Raw genomic sequence first — 19,331 nt, 5'->3', positions numbered from 1 at the left:
TTATTTTACTTCTACTTTTTGTTTGTGATAAAACAATTGCTGCATTTTCAGTAAATATGATCTAAAAATCTTTCTTGACCCAAATGTGTACTGCTCGTCTTAAAGTGCATACGCAATATCTGTGTGCCTGTCTACTTTGCATAAGCAGATTACACAGTCGTGGGCTTTGCTTTCATTTGTATAGAAGGCAATTTACACCACTCTGACAATATTAAGAGTCTCAGTATAATTTAGGCAAATTAGTAGAGTATTCAAATTCTGGTCTGTGCAGGTGTAGTGACATGTGTCATGTAATGAGTTATGTCAGGCATCTTCCTATCTTTAACATAGTATATGTGTGTATGTGTTATGGCAGAAACATGCTCCTTCCATAAATTTCAGGCATTAGACGTCATACATGAAGCCATTCAGCACTCAGGTCCTATGTATGTATCCTGTATGTCAAAAGATTTAATGGGCAGTTAACAGCAGCCTGTTACTGTCAGTGATAATCTGCTGTTGAAGAGCAAAAAGCTTGTTATAGTGAAAGTATCCTCAAGGAATTTGTATTTATCTAGTGACTGATACTTAGCCAAAACAGTCACATCTGTTATTGATCATTGTGATGTCTCCCTAAAGAAACAATTTAAGATGAATACAGTAATCTAATGTAACTCCAGCAGTATTTGTTTTTCAACAAATTCTTGCGCATGAGCAAGATTAGAAGTAATGTGTTTAAATATGTCAGGCCCTGTAAGTGCATTGCCAATTTGCTGATAAAGCCAATCATTCAAATGTGTTCTTCTGTGCTGACAGTAAACATGGAAACTGAAATAATTTAGGAGTTGAAAGTCTTGTATGTGGCACTGCCGTAATAAAGATGTGAGTATTCTGGTATGAGTGGAATTCACCTATGAAGACAAAGATAGTACCAGCCTTTCCTGGCAAGTGATAAATACAGAATCAAAGAATTACAGAAGGGTTGAGGTTGGAATAGACCTCTGGAGGTCATTGTGTCTAACCCGCTGCTCAAGTAGGGCCAGCTAAAGCCAGTGGTCCAGGACCTTGTCCAGATGGTTTCTGTATATCACCAAGAAGGGAAAGTCCATGACTTCCCTGGCATCCTATGCCAGTGCTTGCAAGCCCTTACAGTGAAAAAGTGTTGCTGGATGTTCAGAGGGAACCTTCTCTGTTTTGGTTTTTGCCTGTCACCTCTAGTCCTGTCTCCGGGCATTACTTAAAAGAGCCTGGCTTGGTCTTCTTGACACCTTCCCTTCAGGTATTTATATAAATCAATAAGATCTCCCTTGAACATCACAACACTGGTATCATTTAACAAAATAATAATTTAAATACTTACAAAACTTCAACTCTGTAGAAACAGTTCCAAGTGCTTGCTTGAAATATGGGAGAAAATTTCTCTTTGTGAAGTCATGATTTTTGTAGCTTTGACTTGTAACTTTTGGCAGTGCGGAGATAGCAGCCGATTAAACCTCTGTCCTAGCAGATGAGCCATATTGCTGCAAAACCTCTGCTTGTCATTGATGGGCAAGTATAACCTTCATATTGTAGTAGCGTTTCCCATTTTGTCCCATGTACAAATGGTCTTTGCACCTTTTGAAGGTTTTTGTACAGCCTCACAAGGAATATCCTTTGGGCAAACCTGTTAAATTTAACAACAGTTACCCTATAGTAGCACACATCAACAGAAAGATTGCAACAGTTGTATTAAGAGAAAAAGAATTGTTTAATAAAGAAAAAATGTGATTTTTTTTTTATGTGTAATATAAATCTTTATTCAGTAAATTAGTCCATAATATTTGTGGTTCTACATAGTACATCAAAGTCTCCCTATCTTTCCTCTTCCCAGGTTATTGCAGGAAAATATCCACCTCTATGAAGCAGGCCAAATACGCATCCATGTAGTCTGTATGGTTTCCTAAAACCTATTTCATCCCAGTGACTTCAGCGAGTAGAGTTCTGCTGAAGAACTGGAAAATGTTCTTTCCTCACAACCAGCAGAACAAAATAACTCTTTCTGATGTCTGTAATTCCAGCTGCTCTCATCACCAACCCATTTAGAAAAGGAATCCTGCATCAGTGATGGTGGATTAAATTCTTTTGTCTGTGTCATGACTTTGAGGAGGACTTGTGCTCACAAGCCATCTAAATTCTATTAGAAATGCTACACTATTCACACAGCCCTGCTGGAGGGGAGCTATGTTCCCAAGCAGCCTTATTTGACATTCTGAGTTTGTGAGTGAGAAACACAGTGACTCACAGCAGCTGCTATAGAGTGAAAAGGGATTATTGACTGAATCATTACTGTATGAGATATGAAGAATTTGGGGAATTATTATAATTTATTTACCATAGAGTATGTTTCAGCACTGGTTTGGCAAAGGGGATCGGGCATACCTGTATATGGGCTTCTGGCCCGAGCTTCCTTGAGGAATAACTCCTTCCACATTATTTCTGTGCCTTGATTTTCTGTTCTGTGTGGATCATTTATACAATGCTATGGTGTTTGACATGTATAGCAGTTTTCCTTCTCTTGTTAAATTGAGGTTAACAGTACTACTATTTATGCTGTAAATGACAGTCCCTTCTGTAGCACTTTTGTGTATCCAGAAGAGGTGGGAACTTGCTTTCAAAACTCTTACAAATTGTTTGTTTACATTATATTGCCATCTCTTTATCTCAGTAATAGTAATATTTCCACAATTTCGGATTTTTGCTGCAGACTGTTTCCAGCCCTCCGCTCTCTGTTTCTGAGAAACTGTCATGCTGAGATGGATAGTCAGGAGGTCTATACTAAAAATATGGGAAAGGGATACTGTACTGTTTTGAAAAGCTATTCAAGGATCTCCATAGTGTTCTCCAGTGACTAGGAACTTGCAGTTGTGTAACATGCATAGATACATGCACTTGGTATGACCCTTTGCTACAGGACTAGGATCACATTATTCTTACTTCTCCTTTACTGTTGTTTCATTGCTTTCTTCTCCCATTCTGTTAGGAGTGTGGTTTAATGCATCCATCATGAGCACAGAGGCATTCTCTGCCCGGTCTGCATTCACTTGTTTATTCGTATGACCCAAGTACAAATGGCTAAAAATAGTGAAATAGAAAATTCTCAGCCAATAAAAGATCTGAGGAAGTGCAATGACATTTCAAAAGTATCCTCTGGTTTAAATATTATGAGATTGATTGAGTTCCCTGTTTTTGACTTCCTGCTTGTGTCAATGGGTGCTTATTTAGAGGACCAAGGGCTGATGTCCTGCATCAGTTTTGTTTTCCTGTGTGGAAATCTTTACCATCTTTGTTTATGTGCTAGCTTTCCTACCCTTATACTGCCATAAGGAGATGGAGAGGAAGATTACATCTCACTTGCCATTGACAACATGGATGTCAGAAAAAAGGTGATTAGTCAAGATGAAGAGAGTGCTTGCAAAGAGTAGTCCATAACCAACAACTTTCCCCAGTCTAAAATATATTTGAAACCTTTCTGAAGTGTGGAGAGAAAAGTCTCTCAAAATTTTCCAGCCTCTCTCGCCATCAGATTTTCAAAGGTCCCAAATGCTGGGAAGGTCAACAGTACATAACTGGTTGCCTGGAGAAAATTCAACAATCACTGAATTGTTCTGCATTCTGGAAACACAGCCATGGAAAAACAAGTTTCTTTCTAAAGGGTTCCAGCTCTCTTCAGAAACATATATTTCATCCAAACAAGCCACATTACCCTGAAATGCCCTGTGGCATGTGATGTATTGTATTACAACATGATAAAATTGCAAGCAGAGCAAAAAATGCATGATGGTGTGGATGATACAAAGTGAGCCACTGAACAGGCCATGTTTGTCAGCATCCATAATGTCATGTTACTAGATACTCTCCGTGAGCCACACCTCTCCCATCAGGGATGCTGAATCATAATTCCTGGGGGAGGGGGGGAGGGAAGGGTAAAGATAGGGGCTTAGAACTGAAATGTCGAGCAAAAATTATTATTTTGAACACGAATGAAAATTTCTGTCACAGGAAATGATAACTGATGCCACTGAGTTAAGAAAACTTTAAATTAGAATTGAACACAAGCACTAGAAACTTGGTGTGAGCATTTTGCAAATGCTGATATAGAGTCCTTATTTAGAAGAAGTGTTCTGAATCTAATTATTTATGCAAACATGCACAGATCCTTGTTAAACAATGATAATCCTAATGGCCCTTATCAGTCATATTTCCGTAGAAGAAAAGACTTCAGGGAAAAGAGGGTGAAGATACTCCCAGAGAATATACATAATTCATATTAAAATTATGAAAGTGAAATCAGAGGATTTAGGTTTTAAGTATGTTTTTGATACGGATTTTGTGACAAAAGTGCATAACTTTGCCTCAGAGTTCCTATGGCATCTCAGGAAACCTTGATCTACAAATGTGAATTCTCTGTGAATTTGCTATTACATTGCAAACTCCAATTTGTATTCTGAGCATTAAGTGCATATTTTACAACTTCACCTTTACTGAAGTAGGCTGAGAATGCCAGGAGAAATTTTTTGTGCCTTGCAGAAAGCCGTCAGTGAAAGTTTGTTAGGCCTTGAAGATTAATTATTCAAATAAGGATAGACAAAATATTAACTACTGCTACAGGCAAACCATTTTTAAAGTCCATATTTTATGGAGGTTGATGGCCGAGAATCACCATGGGAAGCTTTGCGGGGGGGTCAGGGAGGCTACCTGATTTAAGAACGGAACATTTATAAATGAAAAGGCCTTTCAGAGAAGGGATCGAATCCTGAGGAATAGCTGCTCAGGAAGACAAAGGAGAGACAGAGAGTTTCATATTTTGCAGAACAGTGTTTATTTATTTATTTATTTAGTGCTGCTCAGTGGTTCATGCCCTTACAGATTTTAGTCTTTAGGAAAAGAGTGCTCACATTTAACAAGAAGGAGAGGGCTGTGGTTCCTAACTCAGCAGAACAGTTGCCTTGTAAGGCACTGACTAGAACAGTTCCCATTCTTTTGGAGCCATCAAACTTGCCTTGCTGTCCTTCAGTGAGCTTCATAAGACAGGGGACTGCCTTCTCATGCTGTGTGAGCCCAACTCCTCTCCCTCTTTCCCCGAGGCTTGTTTGACTGTAGAAACAATTCTTCTGTTTCTGTGACAATGAACATTGTCTTTAAACCAAAATGAGCAAAACAAGTTAAGACAAATTCCTCTCAGTTGTGAAATAGTTTTCCCACAGTGACAGGCACGCTTTTTGTCAGCCCAAAGCTGCGAGTGGTTTTGCTCTAATCAGCCCAGTGTATGCTTTGACTTACGTAGTACAGCGCACTGCTAAATGCTTAGATATTTTCTACCTGGAAGCAACATATAGAATTTTTATGCTGTGTGTGGTGTATGTTTGATAGAAACTCAAACAATGTATGCTTCTTTGTTACTTAGGAAAATTTTAGTGGAGAGTTTGATGTATAGTTACTTCTTTACATTTAGTCTGTTACTTCTATGAGGGCCCTGAAGGAAATCCAGCCTCCCCTGGAGGTTCCCCCACACCCTGCCCATGGCCCTGGACTCCCATTTTAGCCTGCCTTAGCGACACAGTGCAGGTATGTCAGTAACTGCTTAGACTGTAAAAGCACTGTCCCGGAAAACTGCTCTCTGCATCTGTTTCAGTTCTCATTGGTATATTTACAGAGCTCTGCAAAATCAGCTTTGTCCTTTTCACTGTCTTACCTGAATGGTGGAGCATGTGATTCCCACAGTGGTGTTAAACTGCTTTAGAATTAGCAGTGCAGCAAACTGGGGACCAGAACACGTTTTTACTTATTTTAAAATCTTTACATTGTAAGAAAGAAATCGTCTTCTGAAATACAGAAAGGAGTTGCAAAGGAATCTATTCTCTCACATTTTCAGGTTAGCAACAGCATGTTAATGGAGAGGATATATCCTATCCTAGAGCCATGTCATCCATGTGTCAACCACAGTAATGGGTGATGTGGTAAACTAAGGCTAGAAGACAAATAAATACGCTCATCTCTTTTATCTAAAACATTTCTAAAAGCATTATCTTAAGCATGTCTATCTCATTCATCTAAAGCAAGATGAGTACGGATTTTTTTGTTTTCCATTTGAAAAACATTAAAAGCAGTCATTAGGACCTGATTAGGTTTTCTTCTCCTGCATATCCTTTCTTCACACTGCACATACGTTAATGTCTACTTCTTTCCTCCACATTTTTTTTTGCTTGGCCATACGACCTTATTGTCTCCATTCAGTATACTGTGGCCTGGCTTCCTTTTCTCCTGAACTGATTTCCTTATCTTCTGTCTCCTGCTTTCCTCTCTGAGAATGTATTATTGAAAGATTACTGCCAGGGAGTATGACCTAGACTAGTACTTAGTTTTTTAGGCGTAATTAAGTCCAGTAAAATATAAATGCAATTTATATGTCCAAAATCTTTGTAATTCTTAAGCTTTCTATGAAAAAAAAAGCATAATTAATGCAGAAACTAGCAAGTAAAATTCTATCCACCAGTCAATCTGAGTGTGGGCAAGAGCAGTGTGAATATCTCTGTGTCCCCCATCAGTGGACAGCACTTTTTCTGGGACGATATTGTTACAGCCTGTAATGGCATAATGGCACTGACAATGAAATTGTGAGTGTGCAGCAAGGACCAGCAGTTCCTTAAGGGACAGGTTCAGACACATCCGGTGCTATCCATCATGAGCTTTGGATTGTCATTTGCTTTTTGTCCTTTGATTGCCTCTGCAAAGAGCCCACTTGTGAAGCTGTCAGCTGTTCAGTAGGAATTGGAGTTGCACCTACAGTAAATTTAAAATTCTGGAGCAGGTGTATAAAGTTTCTAATGCATACCAATAATTCATGAAACTAAGCAGAAAGCCTTGGTCATAACCATGTTTTACTCATTTAACTTGGCCATAAACCTTGCTTTTACTTGAAATGAGTTCTACCCTTTAGATGATCTAAATATTATTTGAAAATTTAAAAAGACAAGCTAATTGGATATACCATAAAGCGGTTTATTTATTAATTCTATTGTACAGAAGTGATATACAGTCTTTCTTTCCAGGACATAATTTTGTTATACATAAGACTGATTTTTTGACAGACCACAGGAATACAATTGTGCTCTGTTTTACAGAAAATGTCATAAATAATATACTCTGATATATCCCTCACAGATACAGAAGACTATAAATTACAGAAAGTTATTGTGTAAAGACATTCTACAGTGAGATAATTAAGGCATTCAGGCATAAAGCTGATAGCACAAAGGAAAAAAAATTAAAAGGTACAGGACAGGGAGAAAATCTATGCTTTTGATTAAAATTTGAAAAAGGGGAATGACTTGATGAGGTAGAGAGAAAAAGGCAATCTGTTTCAGATGGCAGGTTACAGATGAGAAGGTCTTTACAGCAAGAGTAGTAAGTGTGAAGAAACAGAAAGAAGCCTGGTTCTGGACTGCAAAAGGAGGAACAGAAGAGGGAAGAGAAATGTGTTGAGCTAGAGAAAATCTACAGGTTTGGGAAGTAAGAGCAAGAGAAGGCTTCCACCTGCATCATGTACTCCATGGGAAGCTGAGCAAGACTTTGAGAATTAAAGTAGTTGTGAAGAAAAGAACAGAAGATGGGGATAAGGCTGTAAAGGGGCTACTGTGAAAGAGATGCCATTCAAAGGTGTACTTGGGGGATAATAATACTCAGATTTGTGCGCTGGAGATTGATTCCTGTCTCATGCTGTGCTGTTGCACACCAACAACAAAAGGTTGCACAGCCTATCCTCTCAAATATCTTTTCAACCATGTAGGAAACAATATTTTCTTACTGCTCAGAAAGCATCCTGGATTGGGGAGATGGACGAGTATAGAACTTACTCATTGCAAATGTCAGGTGTCAGTGAAAACCAGGCTGTATCTAGTTTGCAGCTATGCTGTAGGCAGAACCCTGCTCTCCCATCATGCTGTTCCTTCCTCACATTTTATGCTGTACTTGTAGTGTGGACTTCTTCTCCAATGGTGCAGTGAAGTGACTCAATGAACATCTGGATGGATAAAATGATGCTTTTTGTATTTCTTAAAACATCACCGAGGAAAGGACTAGAGCTGAGAAGTGGGATACCTGGAAGAAGAAGGTGCTATATTGCAAGATTCAAGCTTGTTCACCAAGGCAGTGAAAGCTGTCTCCAACAGGTTAGCATGGTAGTTGCACACTACACCAAGTCATGCCGCAAATACCCTGCCTTTCAGCAAGGCAGAGATTCACTATATTTCTAAGTAATCGATATATTTACAAAGGTTGATTCCTGCAGGGAAGTAGAGGAATTAATGATGTCTGAAAATATTCTGTTTGTACCTCGCTTTGTATTTATGAAACTTTAGCAGAGAAGGCTATGATTCTGTTCAAGAAGAATGACTTGATCTGTGTTAAAAAAAAAAAAAAAGCAAACAAAAAACTCCTGCTAGCCTAGCTACAAGAAGTAGAACAGATTTCCATAGAAGTAGGGTATTTGTGCATGTCAGTACTGTGTCTTTGAATAAGATGTTAAAATACAGTATGGGTATGCTACTTATGCTCATTTCCAGGAAGACAGAACTGGTGAAAAACAAATGAGCTGAAATAATAAGTAGTTAAAATTTTAATGGAATAAAGGAGGTCAAGCAGAACCTGTTAGTCAGTTGCCAATAAAAAAAGTAGGCATATAAGAAGAGGTCATTTGTGCCATGTTCTCTCCGGAAGTCAAATCCTCTTAATTTATTGTGGAATGAGGCTCTATAGGAGCATAACTCCTAGTCTGATCCCAGTTTGGCATTTTTCCTAAGGATATCATTTGTGGCACTTTTTTCACCTTTTTTTCAACAATTATTTAAATTTTAAGTTCAGGAAATGTTTATTATTGAATTTCTGAGTACTTTTTCCTAAACTGCAATGAGCATATGAAAATGAGAAGAGTCATTGTAACACAGATTGATTAGTATATTTTTCAGTCAGTGGTGCTCTTGCTGATTCCTATAAAAGAAGGTTCACCTTTAACAGGCAAAAGAATCAAAATGTAAGATTTGCACCTTAGTTTCTGAGAATTGTTCTTACATTAGGTACTCATGGCAACAAGGGAGGTAGAAAAACTTTTTTGCAAACTTTTCACAACTCCTTCAGGCACAAACCAGCAAATCAAATCTGTTTGATAGTTACTGTTACAGAACAGCAGTCTCTGCCTATAAGCTAGTAAATGGAGCAAGAATAGTTCTCCCAAGTCCTATTGCATTACTGGATGGTAAAAGCACTCCCTTGTTCAGGTTCCCATTGTAAATATTCATGCTTTTATTGGTTCCCATCTTTGCAAGACCTGGTCAGGTATGCAATCATCAGCCTTCTTCCTTTACTTCCTTCTTTTAGGAGAAGTGGTTTGGCGGATGAGTAGTTGTACTTCAGGGTTAGGCAGTGGTCAGCATTTATACATGTAGACCACTTGAAAGATTTATGTGTGATGAAGATCAGAGTGTGAATGTGGAAAGCAAAGAATATCAGAGTCTAAGTAGAGGCTAGGAGCTTAATGTTGCTTAGCAGTGAACATGCTGTGGGATTTCGGCTTGTAAGAGCTCTTTCACAGGCACAAAATTTGACTGTTCGCTGGTTATCTGCTGCACTTGAAACAGCCATTAAAGCAAACATTAGAATGAGAAAAATCTCCTCTGTAAACAGGCAATAGTGACTGTCTCACTGAGGCTGTTTCTGTGCAGCAGAAGAAAAGCTAAGGTTGCATTTTAATACCTATTTGAAGATTTGCTTTAAATGGATACAGCTTCCTGCTAAGCAGCTCACATTTTTCTTTTCATCCTTGTTTGCCTGGCAGATGAATTCACAGCCAAACAAAGCCTGGAGGTACAAGAAAGAAACTTGAAGTATTGCAATTCTGACTGGCAGGGTCAGTTACTAAGTCTTGATTTGAACAGTTGAGGAAGTTCTGTGAAAAAGGATCTGGATCAGAGAAGGTGCCCATCGTGTATGTATGCTGCAGTAGACTGCTTCCTTCTACAAGACCAAGCGTGTGAGTCTCTGTACATATAACTAGGACTTCCAGGAAACCTCTCTAACTTGTGCTCTCATACGGAAGTGACACATACTCAGGAAAGTACTGCATTAACACTGCCAGTGGCATCAGATGTCCGGTGGGAGACTGGGAGTGCTGCAGGAGATAAAAAGGCCTGCACCTCTGAAAGCACAGTCCAGCCCAGACTGCTCACACATAGTGTTGCATCATATATGCCTCTGGAATGAGAAAAGACAGAGCTGTGGGAGCTAAACTGTCCCTGGTGACTTTACAAATTAAGTTGAATCAGCGAGAATTAAGCAGAAGGCAAAATCTGCTTCCATACTTCATCTGACCTTTAAAGGAGATTTACCTTGTGTTTGCCCAGTTTTGTGGCTTGTGTTTACAGAAGCAAGACTGTGTTTAGTGACTTACCTTTATCTTCCCCTCTTGGACAGGGTAAGTGCTTTCATAGTGCTAGCCTTGTGCAGTGACCAGTAGTGTATCTTCTCTTCTGCAAGGAGGAAAAACTTTGTGTGTGCTCTCCGTGTGCATAATTGGGTGGCTGGCAAAGGAAGAAGACCAAATATTTGCGTGCTTAAAACCAATGATGAGGTGAGTCTTATGTAATGCTAGCAGGGGTAATTCAATGTCTCCCTTCCTTGCAGGAGGAGGTACCACACTTGGCCCATGCTAGATTGCTGCTGGTCATTGAGGTAGCATATGTATTTCTGTGTTGTGCTGGACTGTCTTGTCAATATGCAATTTTCTACTCTGTGTTGCTTCTGCTACCTGTAGTACTCCCTTAAGTAGCTGCAGTTTCATAACAGTTAGGGTATGGTTCTCAGAAAAAAGGCGGACATGTCAAAGATACAGTGGTTCCCATAATAGGTAAAGCACTGCACTAAATGCTCATTAATAAGACACAGCTTGCAAAGTCATAATAATAATAGAAACAAAAGTGACAAGTCCCGAGTCAGTGTTTTGTGTGCGTATATGTTTCAAATGTATGCAAGGAATCCTATTAGAGCTTTAAAATCATTCTGAAGTCTTTGCCTTAGCAAGTTTTTGTACTCATTTAGACTCCTGGTTTATCATTATGAAGTGTATTAACTTTCCCATGTTTAATGCTTATTTCTGTCCTGAGAGAAATAAACAAATAATATTTTGCAAATGGGTTTCTTGGGAAAAGAGGCTAAGTAGCAGCAGAGTATCGCTTGCACTTATAGCTGATTGCTTTAAAAAGCTGTTCCAGAGTTCAAAAGGTGAAAAAACAGACTTGGTGAACATGTGCATTTTACTTATATTTGCCTTTTTGCTGAGAACGGGTTTACAGAGCAGTCTTTTGACAGGCATGAGGCAGTGCCAGTTATTCAAGTCTTGCACAAAAGAGAAGAAAGCAGTAAGTCGTATTTGCACAGTATTTCTGTGAGACTGCTAGCCTCAAGTGTAGGCTGCTCCCTCCTGCTGCTGCTATATATACCTCATGAAAGTCTGGTTTAAAGTGTAATGAAGCCATAGTGGGAAAATATGTGTTCCTTTCCCGCAAACGTTTAGAAACAAATAAGCATCTTCATGAAACAGTAATGTCTCTTGTGCCAAAAAATGGGCTTCAACTGCCCACAGCAAAGGTTCATGTAAGACCATTTAGAAATGTGTATTAAAGGAGTGAATGATGTTCAGATAGTGTTGTTTGAATGGAAAAGTATGTGAAAGTAACTGAAGGAGAAAGTGAAAGAGTGATTGAGAGAAGCAGAGAACAGTTCTTGGGAGTGTGATCCTGACCAAGCACATTGTGCTGTGGGTTCTTGGAGTGGTGAGCAGAGATGTCTCTTGCTGTGCAGCAGTATATTTAGGAAACAGAACTTTGTTCCTAAGTAGGAAAGCACCAGGGATATTTTGTTTCATCTCTGATTTATTTTTCTTAAAGAAGTAATGCATAATATGGAAATACTCTGTTTTCAACAAACAGCGAGATTCAGAATTATTTCATGTTTTCCTCTTACCCATTTACTGCCACCAAGTACAGTTAGTATTCAGACTTCGTTTCTGCTAATCACCTACTGCCAATTGCAGTTCTTTTTTGGAAAAGCAAATATTGATTTTTGTAATGTGGAAAAAGTCAGTTGAGGGCTCAGATGAAGACCATCACATTTTGTGTGATCTAATCCACTTTTCAAGTGGAAAAGACTAGTATATTAATTTGACAGTAGTTTAACACTGAAAATTATCTGAATATGCAAATGCTTGAGAATAAGTGCTCAGCCAAACCAGTTCTTAATATCTTGGTGCCTATTTCTTGGGATTTAAATAAAAGTAGCTTGTTTTTTCAGATAGCTCAATACTTGTATCATCCCTTGCTTTAATAAGTACATTTTCTGTGACACTTTCACAGTACAACTCATTTATAAATCTGTTCTGATGACATCCATGGAATTTGCTTGTTATAGAAATGTGTTGTGGCAGTGGGTGAAGGAAAGGTTGTAAAAAAAATTACTCTAGCTAGGGATCCGAATCACTGTAGGGCTTTATACTAAAATTGCCTCGCAGGAGGTACAGCAATTCAGCACAAAGACTGTGCAATTTAGAAATGGAAACTTTTGCTCTACAACACTTTCTCCATGCATGATTAGGCTGTGTTTTTTTTTTATTTTATTATTTAAATAAAAGCAGCCATGGTACAATGCTAACACTTACGAGTGATGCATGATTGATGATCCCCTAAAGGCACTGAGAGAGAAAATTACCTCCTTCCCGCATTTAAGGACATTATTAGAAGACTCAATGAGTTCAAAGCTCAGGAAATTATGTTAAGAGGACTGATTCAGGCTTTAAAAAAAATCGGTATGAATTATTTTCTCAGCAGTTCAAGTGTAAGATTTCTTTTAATGCACTGTAGAAGAAGAATGCTTTGACACACTGTTAGAAGATACTCTTAAAAAAATTGTCACATCATTTGTGATTTACTCACACAGGTACTATTCTGTCCATGTCCTAAATGGACTGCCATCTGCAACCAATGCAAATTAATATTACATTTTAAATGCTGTATATGTCTTAGTACCACAATGTGAGAACTAAAGGGATCCTTCTCCCAGTGGTTAAGGTAACATAATATGCTGGGGAACAACAGGATGAGCTAACACCATTCAGAGCATCAGTGTTTTCTCCTTCCTGCCAAGTTTGTGAGTGAGACTGAGTCAATGTCAACTAGCAATGTAGAGTTCTACTGCTAAGGAGAAGAGGGAAAATGGGAACACACTAAACAGATCAAAGGATGCTTCTTTTCTTTTTTTCTTTTCTTTTTCCTTGTATCCTCTGTCATTAACTGTCTTGTGACAATCCTGTCACAGTCCTACTGGGGCATGCATGGCAACTCCTTTTTACCAGTTTCAGAAGGAAGCAAGACTTATACAAAATCCCTCTCTGTATCTGTTTGATCTGTGTCTGATGACGGTAGAAGAAGTCATAGGAATGATTCAAAATTTGGAAGAAGTAGTTGTCTCAAAGGTATTATGTTTTACACAATTTCCAGGAGGGCAGAGAAGAGGCAGCTTCAGCAGCCTTGTAAAGGGGGTGCCCACTGTAGCATGAGCTCTACCCTTACAAAGCACAGGAGAGTCTATATGGGAAAGTCTATATGCTTCAAGCACTGGAAATGGGAAGAGTATCAGCTGGAACTGACACTGTGTAAGGTGCCAGTGAATCCAGCCATGAGAGACATTTTTAGGAAATCAGGTTTTGTTGCTCCTGTTACTTAAAATTTTAAAATCTGTCTATGTTGACCTGAGCTGAACAAAACACAAGCTCTTAATTCCAAAGGTGTCATGTTTTATTACAGCCTTTAAAATGGGGGGACATTTAACTGCCTACAAAACACACTTTGTCTCAGCTTCTAACCCAAATCCCCTATGGGAGTGGTCTCCAAGTGTGACACTAAATATCCTTAATTTATTTTACCATTCATGGATGTTATGCTTAAGAAAACCTGCATATTGAAAGCATAAATATCTTTTTCGTTTAAGTGTATGACAGTGGACTTGTAACATGTCTCTGATCTATGACAATATCTTAATGTGAGTTTCTAGATGTCTTTCTTGGGGTATGGGAACAATTTTGAGATTTTTTTTTATTCAAATAATCTCTGCCCATGGCAAGGCAGTTGGAATTAGATTATCTTCAAGATCTTTTCTAACCCAAACCATTCTATGATGATAAAGTAGGAGAGAAAAAGTATTTCTCACCTACCTCCAGACAGGAAGGTAAATTGGCAATTTTCTTTTTGAGGAACCTTTATTTGATGTAATCAAATCAACCCCTAAAATCCCACATTATCTCCTGCTATTTAATTAAAATAAGCATAAATAGTATATTAGTGATAGGCCATCTGATTTATTTCTGTCTGGTGCTGGTTTTGAAGGGCTACAAGGCACACTTGAGTGGCAAGGGAAGTAGGAGAACACTGTCTCTTTGTTGGCTTTTGAGCAGCTTACACCTGTTTCCTGAATTGGCTTAACATCTCCCCTTTGAGGACTTGATACTACTTCACCAACTCAGACAAATTATCTTCACCTAAGAATGACATGTGAATTGATTCTCTGTAGTCCTGGTCAAGAGTAATGCTTTCCTAATACCACATCTTCACAGCATTATTAAATAACATGAACTTCAGTGAGTTTCTTGAAGCCACCAGGCAGAGTTGAACATTCTCACTTTCCATTTACTGTATGGAAATAGATTTTTTTTTTTAGTATACACATAAAGTATCCACTCTTTTTCAGACTGATGATATTAATATCTAGAAAAGCAACAAGTCAAGAAAGAATATCAGTAAGGTATCCATCTTAAAAATGCTCTTTTAATATGTTGCACCAATTACTCTCATAAAATAGTAGCTGCTTCATAGCTACCATCACAGAACAGAAACTCCGCTTCACTGGAAGTGCAGCAGACAGAAAAATGGCAGTGGCTATGTCTAAAGTAACTGAGCCAGAAGCACTTCTCAGCTTCTATGTATAAATCTACTAGATATGTTGTAAAATGTTCAGGAGAGACCCACATGCATGCTATTTACTGTCCACCTTCAGATTTGTGGTTTATTTGGGAAAGAAACAGTTGTGCAGGTGTGAAGGGGGTCACATTTGCTCCCTGAATGAAGTCTGCTCTTGGGACAATGAGGAGCATGTGTTTAATGCACAATTTAGACTTGGGCAGTATCTACACACCTTCACATAGCTGAATATGCCAATAAAAGCATTATGTTTCCACATGAACCAGCTCACTGAAAATTTGGCTTCAAAAGCTCAACATAAGCCATTAAAGTGCTAGCTTCATCATCATTAAAAACTAATCAGGCCCATCACTGCTGAAACATCAGATTCTCTTGTTTGTATACAGAGTGTATAATTATTTAAATGTCAGCAGCAGACTTCATCAAGGTTCCCTACACTTCATCCTACATCCCTATGCAGGATGAGAAAACAAGTTATTGCTGCCAACCATCTCAGCTGGCTCAGCACAGCATAATTCAGATATGGTCTTGGATGCATCCTTTAAAATCTTTGAGGCCAGAGTGTCACGGACTATTCTCTATGCTGGTGGCTTAGCACTTTTATGCCAGAAGTGCTTGTCCATTTACAGCTTCCTTTTTTTTTTATCTTTAGTTTTTTTTTCCCCCATAGGGACATAAAAAGCATCCTCTAAAGGCCAGAGTTAATGCCAGAAGTATATGCATGTGACTGGGAGAGAAAGACGATAATTGCATACATTTCTACAGTGAAAAAGCATTTTTCTTTCAAGAGTGAATGAACTCAATTCAGTGGGTAGCTCTTGTTTGCTTAGCTTTGCTGCCCACTGGGACCGAGAATAGCATCCTCTTCTATTCTGCCACAGTGTCCTGGGTTAAGCAGTAGCAGTCATTTTTTCTCCTTCTTAGTAGCTGATGCAGCGCTGTGTTTTTGACTTTCGGCCTGGGAACAGCGCTGATAACACCAATGTTTTTAATTACTGCTCAAATGTTTGGTCTGGCCAAGGACTTTGTGAGTCTCATGCTCTGCCAGGGAGGAGGGGAAGCTGGGAGGAAGCAGACAGGACACCTGACCCAAACTGACCAAAGAGGTATTCCATACCACAGCACGTCATGCCCAGGATGTAACCGAGAGTTACTTGGAAGGGCAAGTTCACTGCTCAGTCTGGCTGGGTATCGACGGGTCGTATTGTATTCTCTTCCCTTCTTGTTTCCCTTATCATTACTATTATTGGTGGTAGCAGTAGTGGTTTGTGTTATACCTTAGTTACTGGACTATTCTTATCTCAACCCATGGGAGTTACATTCTTTTCATTCTCCTCCCTGTCCCTCGGGGGGGTTGGGGGGTAGGGGATGGTGGAAGAAAGTGGGGGAGTGAGAGAGAGGGCTGCGTGGTTGACTTACGGCCTGGGCTTAAACCACGACACACAGCTTACTTTCCTTGCTTCCTAGATGATCTGTGATATCATGAAAGCCCAATTGTTTTGTTCAAAGGAATTTTTTTGACACAAACTATATGTTAAATTAGATAAAAGATGTGCATGAGGAATAAAAAAGTCCCTGAAAGCATCAGATCCTTTAAAATGTAGTAAATGGAGTGTATTAACTTCTGCATAATGAGATGTGCTTGACATGATGAGTTAATGCATTAGCCTTTCACCCTAGAAACCTGTGTTTAAAACCAGAATCACATAGAAATTAATTTTATAGCTTCATACAATTCTCTTTTGAACATTAAATCTGCCTTATACAAGTCACAGCACAGTTCTGATGTGCCTAGATGCTAAGGAGCAGATGACTGAAATAGTGTGGAATGCAGCCAGCTTTTTTCTGAGCACCTACAGGGCAGTCAGGTTCCGTTAGTTCATCACTTTCCTGTGAGTAAAGTTGTTGCATCTGTAGGTTTTTTCTTTGTTCAACTGATGTCTGTGCTGCCAGTATATTCTAGTAGAAAATTAGCCGTTACGGTTTTCCAGTATGGAAGTAATAGTCTGTTACTTGCATTTCATTTAATTATGACACAGAGAAAAGTCATTTTACCTATTCTGAGGTTACATGTCCTGAAAGTGAGAGGGATAGAGAGGCACCTGCTTCAGTTGCCAGAAAAGAAGCAAGCTGTGGAAAGAGGAGCCTTATTAAGACTGCTGTTTTTCATCACTGCGCTCCGTTACACTATATCAAAATCAAATTGCATTAGGCTAGCAGAGCATCAGCTGACTTGCAGAGCATCAGCTGACTTGCATTAAATCAGGGCTTTCCAAAGCATGTTGCTGTTTTATTATGTGCATTGCAGGCAGTACTTGAGTATGAATTGAGTACAAATTCCATTTAGAAGCATTTTATAAATAAACCCTTGATGCATTCTTTTTTAGGCTTTTGACAGCAGAATAAGCCTAAAGCTTTGGGTGAGGAGGGAAGCAAACTACCCAAAGTGTTCAGTTTCTCAACCATGCTGAACAAGTAAGAATCGTTAAGAATCCATTGCAAAATCCTTAGTGCTCAGGTCCCTAGAACATACGCAGCTTTGGAGAGTTAAATTTAAGCAGCTAATTTAGGATCAGACTTTCAGTCATGGATATTATTTTGTCAATTCACAAGCATGTATTTTGATTTGCATGGTAGCAGTGCACTTTTCCAGGTTTGTAGGCTGAGCACGAACAATTCTTTTAATTTATAACTTCTCTGAAAATATGTCTGCATATTTGTGCAATTGCTCAAGTTGTAAGAGATTTTTCCTCCTAGTCCTGGCTTTGATATTTGCCAGCCTAACTGACAGAATAGAGCAAATCTTGGATCTGTTGTCAACTGGAGCCACGGCACTATGAGCTTGTTTTTTCTTTGATTAATCTCTCCATTTTTGTTTTGCACTTAGATGCACTGAAATGCACTGTGTCCCCATGGATAAGGCTACACTGAATGTCTCCCATGTAGTCCAGCCTCCCACCCTGCCTGAAATGCCTGCGCACTTGTAGATTCGATGCAGTCTTTGTTCTAAAATCACTGCCCTTTCAGAGCTACAATTAAAAAACAAAAGCCCTGGAAAAAGAAGCTAAAATATAACCAATTTAACTGAATTTGCATGAAGCATCCCATTGACTTTTGGGCAGTGGAAGTGTTTGGTGCCCACGTTTAGGCTTCAGTACATGCACATTAGTCTCAGAGGCTGAGTAAGGAAGTGGTTAATATCTGTCTCAGCTCTGCTCTCAGTCACTAAGCCACAAAACACCCTGTGTGTTTCTGTTGTATTCAGTGTGCTTGTGGCACTCAGGCTTCCATAGGTTCATCACAAAACAGAGATCCATACTCATCTCTCCCACCTTGTAGTGGTGGACCATTCCTGTAATGTCAGGCTCCCTGCAATGTCTAGCTGCCTCTGGCAGTCTAGGCAGCTCAGTGGCACACCTATAATATGGAAAGTGAAAGGTGCTCCCCAACTCATATGCAATGCAGGCATTTACTGTGGAACTGGAGGAAATAAAGTTGAGATCATGGCACTGAGGTAGGGCTACACACCAGAGCTCTCATTTCCTGAGCAATTTCAAGGACTATCAAGCAATTATGTAGACAATGTCTTTCACTGTTACCTTGAGACAAGTGTGTTTTATGAAGTGCTTAACCTAAGAAGAGGGATGAATTACTTAAACATGGAGCTCTAAGTCTGACCTGGGAAGAGTGAGAGTTCACATACAACTCAAAAAGTGCACCCTTCTGATGCCTAACTTTTTTCTCCTCAATGTACTACAGTCACATTCCCAGTTTTAGTAGAACCTATGGTATCTTTCTCTGTCTCATCTTCAGGTTTAAGTCATCCCTCCCATATAAAAGCCACTACCACTGGCTCAAGTCATCTCTGTGAACCATTACCGATCTCTTACAACAGAGTAATGCAAGGATAAATCTGTAGCCCACCAGTTAGCATGTTATAGCCCTTTCAGCAAGTTCATTATTCTCATCACAACTCTGTGTGAGAAGCTGAGGTACAGTAGTGTGGCATGTCATACAGATATGACATGTTCCCTATATTGCCTTCTAAACCATTCCTTTTGTCTTGAATTGCTAAAAAGAGGTGTTGGATCTGCTTTCTGAAGTTATGATGTTGATATGGTCAAAGAACAATGGTTAGTTTGTGTCAGTCTAGTGTCAGACACTACTAGAAGGGAAAATCCAGTCTTTCTCTAACATCAGTTTATTCTGAAGCACCTGAACATCTGTAACAGAGAAACATTTTCCCATGAAACATTTTCCTATGAATCCTGGCATTTCACTACTTAGCACTTCAAT

General features: G+C 39.1%; 1 long non-coding RNA gene across 2 annotated transcripts; it reads left to right on the top strand.

Annotated features, from left to right (window-relative positions):
• The first annotated feature begins 3,332 nt into the window (after nt 1-3,332).
• Nucleotides 3,333-11,607, top strand: LOC134163265 (uncharacterized). Of its 2 annotated transcripts, none has more exons than XR_009964665.1 (2): nt 3,333-3,401; nt 9,848-11,607. It is a non-coding gene; the product is annotated as an uncharacterized LOC134163265 (long non-coding RNA). The 2 variants fall into 2 exon arrangements; XR_009964664.1 differs by lacking the exon at nt 3,333-3,401 and adding an exon at nt 7,183-8,186.
• The last annotated feature ends 7,724 nt before the right edge of the window (nt 11,608-19,331 follow it).

The sequence above is a fragment of the Pezoporus occidentalis genome, unplaced genomic scaffold (assembly GCF_034315485.1).
Source record: "Pezoporus occidentalis ecotype Australia unplaced genomic scaffold, CSIRO_AGI_Poc_V1 ctg2, whole genome shotgun sequence".
Taxonomy (NCBI): Eukaryota; Metazoa; Chordata; class Aves; order Psittaciformes; family Psittacidae; genus Pezoporus; species Pezoporus occidentalis.
Note: the sequence above shows the minus strand (reverse complement) of the source record. Positions and strands in the feature narration are given on the sequence as shown.